Consider the following 10,320-nt stretch of genomic DNA (forward strand, 5'->3'; position numbering starts at 1 on the left):
TTAACTGGTAGAGGGACGCAGTTACAAAACATGAGTACCAGAAACTGCCAACAGGTGGCGAGTCTGTGCACGTACAGTGATGCTGTTTGTGCCCACCGATATAAACAGAATTAAAAATAGTACAGAAATAGAAATCTAAATATGAACCTAAATATACATTGTAAAAAAAACTAGAACATACACAACAGCGCAGAATACATTCAATGTTCATTTAGGGCCGATAGGGGAGGGGAAGAAAGGATAACAGGGGACAGAAAGAGGGGGCAGGGACAATAAAGTGATATATTAATAGAACACTCACGATACAAGAATTGTACAAAGAAACAAAACGTAAAGCAACAAGATTATTCTGAGCACGAAATGACAAACACGAAAACAGGATGGTAGAGAGGAAAGGAAACTGGGGCGGGGAGAGGTTTCTTTTGAACCGTAAGCTGTGCCACTGCACTGACTGAATATTCGGTACGTAAATAAATTTTGTACTACCCAGTGGCTCAGTAACCAATTTACACATTTACAATTAATACTAAACATCGTTACTTGACGTAGTACAAATGCCATATAAAACGTGAGAGTGTTACACTAATACTGCTGAAAATACTACGTGTCCGTGCGGTACCCCCCCCCCCCTCCCCCGGTCGGAGGTTCGAGTCCTCCCTCGGGCATGGGTGTTGTCCACAGCGTAAGTTACTTTATGTAAGGTTAAGTAGTGTGTAGGCTTAGGGACCGATGACCTAAGTAGTTTAGTCCCATAAGGCCTTTTTTTTAAAAAAAGACCTAATGTTAATGAGAATATGAAAAAATATATGACTCAGAAAAACGAGCCTAGCCAGAATTAGCAGCCACAAAACATAGGAAAAAATGTTGCTAATCCTACAGCACTAGTAGACAAGCGTGCAATAATGTAAAGACTTATCCCACTTAGGGACCTTAGGATTCGCAAGGGTCAGTGACCAATCAAGTAACAACAGATTACACCGTCAATGAAATTAACAAAGTCGAACAGCAATCAGTACAACATTCGTTTTTTCTTAAGAACATAAACACACTTTGTTTAAAAACAAAAGTGCTGTAATAGAATGGACAAAATTTGAGAAACTTTTAAATGAATAATTGGTGAACAAACTGCTCCCTTTTATTTAAAATAAAATGTGATTAAAGTAAGTGCTCGTTCTTCAACATATAAAGTCAAGATTGAAAATGGATAAGTCTTCAAAAAAATGACCTAGAAGCACAAAATGCTACGCCAACATATCGAAAACAAACCATCGAAACAAGTTCAAGGTTCTAGCCGTTAGGGTTCAGCCAGCTGGCGTGATTTGTGTCGCCAATAGCTGTCCCTTGGTATTTTTAACCTTGGGAAGGCCAACAGCTCATCTGTCATCTGCCGTTGCCCAACGAGTTCTTCAACATCGATAACAGTCGCGCAGGTTTGGGACCCTCCGAGTGTTTTACGAAATACGTTGCAAACCCCGAGAAACTAACCATATCGAATGCAATCATCCGTCACAATATGAAATCGGAGTTCGTAAATTCTGATATCGATTTAATCACACATAATACGAAGATACAGAGCGACATTTCCTTGAGCAGCAGGAAGAATCCTTTCATTCGCGGATTTTTATGTTTTGAAGTATTGAGAAAGAAACATATTGGGTGAAGAGGTGGAGAAACACATGCTCAGACAGCGGACTACAGTGAAAATTGAAGCGAGTTGTTACTCCTTGGCAGATTTTAGTTTATTAATTCGAGATATTTTAATTTAAAGAACTGCGACGCCAAAAGCTTCTGTAATTTGTATTTACTGACAGACAACCAGTTTTGTTCAAGCGACCAATGTTACATCAAGGTAAAAAAAAATTCTTGACGTCAATTAAACAACAGTTTTCAGCTGCAGCATCTTCCAAAAGCACATAACACGTACTTAAACCGAACACAAATAAGTATTTGATGTCAAAGAAACTTTCTTTAACCGCGACTTGAAATTGGTCGCTTGATCAAAACTGGTTATCTGCGAATGAATGCAAATTGCTGCAGCTTTCGGTGGTTTCGTGATGCCACTCCTTAAATACAATGAATCTCAGCACTGTACAGAGAAAATGTATTTCACTGTATTTTAGTTTTACGAAAGTAAAGTTGCGTAATACAGAATTTACACAGGCGTAGTTCTCCAATTACAACTAAACTGCCTAAGTGCCCGCTACCCACTGTGCTCAAATGGAACCATATATTTAGTTGACTGAGATTCTATGTAATGTGAATGGATAGGAGGGGGCAGAGAAGAATTAGTGTACGATATTACGCTTCTAACGCTATAACTACAGGGTTATTACAAATGATTGAAGCGATTTCACAGCTCTACAATAACTTCATTATTTGAGATATTTTCACAATTCTTTGCACACACATACAAAAACTCAAAAAGTTTTTTTAGGCATTCACAAATGTTCGATATGTGCCCCTTTAGTGATTCGGCAGACATCAAGCCGATAATCAAGTTCCTCCCACACTCGGCGCAGCATGTCCCCATCAATGAGTTCGAAAGCATCGTTGATGCGAGCTCGCAGTTCTGGCACGTTTCTTGGTAGAGGAGGTTTAAACACTGAATCTTTCACATAACCCCACAGAAAGAAATCGCATGGGGTTAAGTCGGGAGAGTGTGGAGGCCATGACATGAATTGCTGATCATGATCTCCACCACGACCGATCCATCGGTTTTCCAATCTCCTGTTTAAGAAATGCCGAACATCATGATGGAAGTGCGGTGGAGCACCATCCTGTTGAAAGATGAAGTCGGCGCTGTCGGTCTCCAGTTGTAGCATGAGCCAATTTTCCAGCATGTCCAGATACATGTGTCCTGTAACGTTTTTTTCGCAGAAGAAAAAGGGGCCGTAAACTTTAAACCGTGAGATTGCACAAAACACGTTAACTTTTGGTGAATTGCGAATTTGCTGCACGAATGCGTGAGGATTCTCTACCGCCCAGATTCGCACATTGTGTCTGTTCACTTCACCATTAAGAAAAAATGTTGCTTCATCACTGAAAACAAGTTTCGCACTGAACGCATCCTCTTCCATGAGCTGTTGCAACCGCGCCGAAAATTCAAAGCGTTTGACTTTGTCATCGGGTGTCAGGGCTTGTAGCAATTGTAAACGGTAAGGCTTCTGCTTTAGCCTTTTCCGTAAGATTTTCCAAACCGTCGGCTGTGGTACGTTTAGCTCCCTGCTTGCTTTATTCGTCGACTTCCGCGGGCTACGCGTGAAACTTGCCCGCACGCGTTCAACCGTTTCTTCGCTCACTGCAGGCCGACCCATTGATTTCCCCTTACAGAGGCATCCAGAAGCTTTAAACTGCGCATACCATCGCCGAATGGAGTTAGCAGGTGGTGGATCTTTGTTGAACTTCGTCTTGAAGTGTCGTTGCACTGTTATGACTGACTGATGTGAGTGCATTTCAAGCACGACATACGCTTTCTCGGCTCCTGTCGCCATTTTGTCTCACTGCGCTCTCGAACGCTCTGGCGGCAGAAACCTGAAGTGCGGCTTCAGCCTAACAAAACTTTATGAGTTTTTCTACGTATCTGTAGTGTGTCGTGACCATATGTCAATGAATGGAGCTACAGTGAATTTATGAAATCGCTTCAATCATTTGTAATAGCCCTGTAATTTAGCCACTGTGATAACTAGACCCAGGACTGTTAGATGGACAAATGTTATGGAAATATTGCAATAGGTAAAATTTTCTATGAGAGAATTGCTGTATCCATGCCGTCATTTCTGCTGTTATGTTTTAACTACTGTGGGAGCACTCGTCACAGCTTGTGAGCCATAATAGAGTTTTTCTGCAGAGCAGTGGCACACATTAATGTTAATCCTCCAATTTGTAACGAGCTGCTGTCAAACTGATAGCGGTTATTACTAACGAATTAGCAGTCATAGGCAGTAGAACTCAACGGAAACACATTGTTTGTAAATTCAGTCTCCCGACAAAATAATACCAATGCTTTTGGAATTTATAAAAAAAATTTCTTCTTCAGTGACGTATAACGCATTTTAAACAACAAAGCCGGTCACAAATTGTACATTCTAATAACGCTGCAGAAACCGCCAGTTTTATGGAACAGAACTGACAATAGAATAGGCCACATTTGCTCACACAGTAGTGTCAGCAGCGTCATTCAGCATTCTTTCTCCCCTCTCTCTCTCTCTCTCTCTCTCTCTCTCTTCTATGACACACGCGAACACACACACACACACACACACACACACACACACACACACACACACACAGCGATTATAAAGTATTATAATGTCAATCAATATGTTTAAACAGTCATTATTAGCAGAAATTGTTGCAACGCCGCCGTTTTATTTCCTGCCTGAGTAAACTGTGCAGTGCAAAGAGATTTTAGAAATTTTTAATTAGTTTAACAATCTCCTACACAGAAGTTCATCAGGCATACTTTTACAGCAGTTGTTAAAGTTACCTATTGACACACATGCACTGTTCGTTAAAACTGGTGAATTATTTTACGCTTACACATGTTTTGCTTTTTTTCAATTAATAGTTCATAGTCGAAATGTAATCCCTGTCGTAAAATGAGTACAGAGTCGACGCATTACCGGAACGTTGCAGTTACGAAACTGCTATCCACACTTCCAACTAAGCAGTTAGGAGCGGATGTCTATCTGGCTGGACCTTTCCCTCAGACCAATGAGCCATTCGAGATGTCCATCGCAGCATTCTGTCTAAACTAGCTTTCAGGACTGTTAATTCACTGCAATTCTCGTCACAAACGTGCCATACTGTTCAGTGATCAGAGTCCCACGATCGCCTAGTACCTGCGAGCAGAGCAATCGCAAGGTATTTTTCAAACTGACAATACTTCGTCTCTTCTGCAGTGATGATGCATTTATGCGTACTTTTGAGTCTCATTATAGTTTAAATCACTGATATTTACAATAACAATTTTGATCTTTTAACTTCTGCAATTAGCTACTTAACTACACTCATGCTCATAAGTTAAGGATAATGCTATTACATCCTGAAACAAAGCTCTGGTGGGCGGTTTGCGGGCTTAAATCACCTCGGGGTATGGCCATGCGGTGCATTTGACCTGCGGTCGTCGCGCGGTGGCTCTGGCAACAGTCCACATACGCAGAGGTGTGATGGTGCATGTCAGAATACGGTGCAGCGAGTACGTGTGCAGACGTGCTAATGGTGACTGTGTGTTGAAAATGGCCCAAAGAACACATATTGATGACGTTATGAGGGGTAGAATAGGAGGCTGGTCAAACACAGCAGGTCGTAGCACAGGCCTTCCGTGTGCCACAAAGTGTGGTCTCAAGATTATGGCAACGATTCTAGCAGACAGGAATCGTGTCCAGGCGCTACAGTACGGGACATCTACGGTGTACAACACCACAAGAAAACCGACATCTCACCATCAGTGCCCGCTGACGGCCACGGAGTATTGCAGATAGCCTTTCTCGGGGCCTTACTGCAGCCACTGGAACAGTTGTCTCCAGACACACAGTCTACAGACGACTGAACAGACATGGTTTATTCGCCAGGAGACCTGCAAGGTGCATTCCACTGACCCCTGGTCACAGGAGAGCCCATAAAGCAGTATTACCGCCTTTTCAGGGGTGCAGTGGGTCCCACCTTCCTCCTCATGGATGATAACGCGCGGCCCCACCGAGCTGCCATCGTGGAGGAGTACCTTGAAACAGAAGATATCAGGCGAATGGAGTGGCCTTCCTGTTCTCCAGACCTAAACCCCATCGAGTACGTCTGGGATGCTCTCGGTCGAAGTATCGCTGCACCTCTTCAAACCCCTAGCACACTTCAGGGGCTTCGACAGGCAGTGGTGCAAGAATGGGAGACTATACCCCACCAGCTGCTCGACCACCTGATCCAGTGTGTGCCAACCCGTTGTGCGGCCGCTGTACATGTGCGTGGTGTCATATCCCATATTGATGTCGGGGTACATGCGCAGGAAACAGTGGAATTTTGTAGCAGTGTGTCTGGGGACGGTTTTCTCAACTTATCACCAATAACGTGGAAATCCAGATCTGTGTCGTGTGTGTTCCCTATGTGCCTATGCTATTAGTGCCAGTTGTGTGTAATGCCACTTTGTGTGGCACCACATTCTGCAACTATCCTTAATTTATGACCTTGAGTGTACATTTACTGACAAAAAAAATGGCGTGGTTGGATGTCGACTCAAATTCGTACACTGGCTGGTATGTAAACGACTTAAGTTGCAATTCTCTGTGACAGATAGAGTGGCCCCCAGAGTGCTTTAATGTTGTTCGTGTTTAGTGTTGTTACCAACCCAGGTAGGCTATGTAGTGGACGTGAACAGCGTCAGATGTTCAGTAACCGCCGTGAAGGGCACGGAGATAGACGGTATTCGTGTGAGGTGACGTAATCAGCGATCTGACAGTATGGACTCTATGCAAACGCCGCTGCTCTCGGTCGTTACGCGAAAGCCGTCGGCCACTGCAGTGTCCGTAGTGAGAGGTAATGTCTGAAATGTGGATTCTCGGCATGCTCTTTATACTGTGGATCTCGGAATAATGAATTTCCGAAATGGAATGTCCCACGATTCTAACTCCAACTACCCATTCCGCGTTCAGAGTCTGTTAATTCCCGTCGTGCGGCCATAATCAAGTCGGACACGTTTACACAGGAATCAACAGATAACAAATGACAACTCCGCCAATGCACTGCCATTTTATACCTTTGTACGCCATAATACCGCCATCTGTATATGTGCATATCGTTATCCCAGGATTTTTGTTACCTCAGTGTACTCGTATGTGTAACAAGCTGCACCATCAGAACTGCTTTATCGGTCACTGAAGCTCACTCAGCCCCGACGTGATACAAACCCCTCGATTCAGGGAGCTACAATCAGCTCCACCTAATTGTTACACATCCAGGTCTTTTAGTTAGCCAGCCGGCCGGAGTGGCCGAGCGGTTCTAGGCACTACAGTCTGGAACCGCGCGACCGCTACGGTCGCAGGTTCGAATTCTGCCTCGGGAATGGATGTGTATGATGTTCTTGGGTTAGTTAAGTTTAAGTAGTTCTAAGCTCTAGGGGACTGAAGACCTCAGAAGTTAAGTCCCGTAGTGCTCAGAGCCATTTGAACCATTTTCTTTAGTTAGTCGGAAAATCTTACAGACGATTTCCTTGTCCATGTCCCGCCGATGCCAATAACACTCCACTGCAAAACGCTGCTTGCTGCCGGGACTTTTCAGTAGTTCATGCCTAATATTTCCAATCGGAAACATGTATTATCATGGGAAAATCAGTAGCCTTTAAACATAAACTGAACTGAACACGTAGCTGCAATTTGCTAGGAGGCGTCAGCATCTCTCATTGCTTGACAAAAATATAAAAGGCTCTTTTCTCTTGACATGAAATCATGAATAGGTAATGGACCCCCTGCGATATTCTGTGTCAAACTGCACCATTGGCCGGAGACTAGTAGCCGAACTAGGGAAATATTGAGGCACCTGTAGGCTGCCATTAAAATTACAAAACGAACGTCTTTGTTTCTAGTGGTGTCTCGGCCACGGACTGCTCATGAACGGTGTCGCGTTGTGTTCAGCGACGAATCGCGGTTCTGTACTACCCCAGCGAGTGTGACGGCGAGGTCCCATTCTTCCACTGTTTTGGGGAGGTATGGCGTCTTGGTGTAGGAAGACATCGGGTAGAACGTCTGGTCACGGCTGGTAGTAACTGAGGGATAATACGAGTAGACGCCAGAGCGGTACCTCAAGAACATCCTGCGTCCTCGTGTCTTACCTGTCATGCCAAGTGCCGTAGTGCCATTTTTCAACAGGACAATGCTCGTCCACACACTGTACCCATCTGCATGAACTGTGAGTGATGCTGAGATGCTCAAGTGGCCTGAAAGATTCCCAGATTTGTCCCCGAGAGAACATGTGTGGGATCAACTCGAACATCGTCCCAGCGCCAGTATCCAAGATACCAAGGACCAGTTACAACAGTTGTGGGCCAACTTGCCCCAAGAAAGGATACAATGAATTTAATGACACCGTTCCCAGTGCTCGCATTCGGGCCAGAGAAGGTGCAACATCATACTTACAAGTGGCTGATATTGCCAAGTACTTTGTAAATTTGACTTGATTTTGAATTACTGGTATAACATCATATACGCTTTCAATCAGTGAAACTTCATTTATTTTCCTCCACCCGTATCCTGCCTCGGGCATGGGTGTGTGTGATGTCCTCAGGTTAGTTAGGTTTAAGTAGTTCTAAGTTCTAGGGGACTTATGACCTAAGATGTTGAGTCCCATAGTGCTCAGAGCCATTTGAACCATTTTTGAATCCTCCACCCGTACTGGGTGCCTCACTTTTTTTGTGGGACAGTGTATAAACCAAAAACATATTCATTAAAAAGAAATAGAACGTACGAGGAATATTACGCGGATTTCAAGTGCGTGAAATTCACATCACTACATGGGTTATTATATTAACGCTGTCTGCCGCTGTTGTGCTTGTCCTCGGACGATCTTGTTTTTATTACCCCGGTTTATTATAGACAGAGTTTTCTCTCGTATCCATTGATTTCTTCTTTATCGGAAATGGTACAGTTGAGATGTTCGGGTAGTTGCCAAGTCACTGAAGTAGCCAACCATTTTGAAGGGGACCTGCAGCGTAAAGTGGACTCTGAACTACGATGGAAATTCGAATATTTCACATTTGTAAATCATTGCAGCAGGTGAGACAAACTATATGTGACAGACATAAATGCTAGGACCGAAAGAGAACTGAGCCCAGAGCCTTTGCATCCATTGCCAGGCACTTGCCCTCGGAACCAACGATCTACATAACCTATAAATATTTTATGACAGAAGAAAATATTGACGAAGAAAAGAGATAGACCTTTAATAGAATCTAATTCAGCATTTGTCCAGTGGAATCTGTGAAACGAGTGACAAACTGTCTGGAACCTAGTTAGAGTTTGGCAGAATATTTTGACGCCATTTACGGCTAGTCCCGGCGGAGGTTTGAGTCCTGTCTCGGGCATGGGTGTGTGTGTGTTTGTCCTTAGGCTGATTTAGGTTAAGTAGTGTGTAAGCTTAGGGACTGATGACCTTAGCAGTTAAGTCCCATAAGATTTCACACACATTTGAACATCTTTTTGACGCCATATATGATCGTTTCCACAGGCATTAGGTAGAGAGTGATGAAGAAACTGTTGAAACATTGTTTTGAATGGGCACAGTGGGTCTGAGAATTTTTCCATCAAAACCCCCATCTGAGAGACCATGAACTTCGCGGTGGCGACATTGGCAGCCATGCATTAAGCACTCACTTGCCGGCTGACAGTTCCGGATCGTCACGAGTGTTGGCACAGAGCAGAGCGGCACAGCATAGCTTGGCGCACGAAACGGCGCCCCTGATTCCATGCGAGCCTGCAGACAGCTGATCCGTCGCCAGGTCTCAATCTCCCTCCACCAATGAGGACAGGTCAGTGGCGCGCAAATGGCGCCCCTTGTTATTCCTGCAAGGTGACTCCGTGGCAGCAGCGACAAATGACTGGCGCTCACTGTGCTGCTCTCGATAACGCCAGAGGAGACGAAACGGGCTCAGGTCCGTCGAAATCGATAATATCAAACCTAACTTTCCCCAAACTAAAGGCATCAGTTAGAAATTATCTGACACTCTCGTCAGACTACAACAAGTCTCAAACACTTGCGATCAAAAGCGTACACATGTTAGATTATTCTGACCTGAGTAATTAGAAATCAGGAACAAAACTATATCAGAATAATTAATTAGGTTTCGCAAGATTATATCTTCTTCAACATGAATGAGGATAGAAACTTAGGGTAATTGTTTTCCTTTTTCTTTTTTTTAAAAAAAGGACCCTTCGATTTTACAAGGGTACGTGTTTTACATGCATGCACATACAGCCTTGGTTTTTACAATTACTTTACAATCAAATTTTTCTGTTACATTTCATAAATTTTCGATGTGTAGTCGACTGGACACACGATAAACAATCAGATGATAGTCAAACTCCTGTCATCCTTTTGCGAGCATGAATGTAGCTGCTGCATTCACTGCTGTTGCTATGCGGTATTGCAGTTCATCTAAAGTTGTAGGGGGATCTCCACTATACGTCAGAACTATCCGAATTAGTGGATTTCAATATGGGTAGTGTGCACCCTTCACCTTTATGACGGTTTGAACTTTGCTGAGAAAGCTTTAATGACGTTTCTGAATATCTGTGGAGGAATGGCAGCCCAATCTTCGCCAAGAGACGATAACAGATTCGG

The sequence above is a fragment of the Schistocerca piceifrons genome, chromosome 3 (assembly GCF_021461385.2).
Source record: "Schistocerca piceifrons isolate TAMUIC-IGC-003096 chromosome 3, iqSchPice1.1, whole genome shotgun sequence".
Taxonomy (NCBI): Eukaryota; Metazoa; Arthropoda; class Insecta; order Orthoptera; family Acrididae; genus Schistocerca; species Schistocerca piceifrons.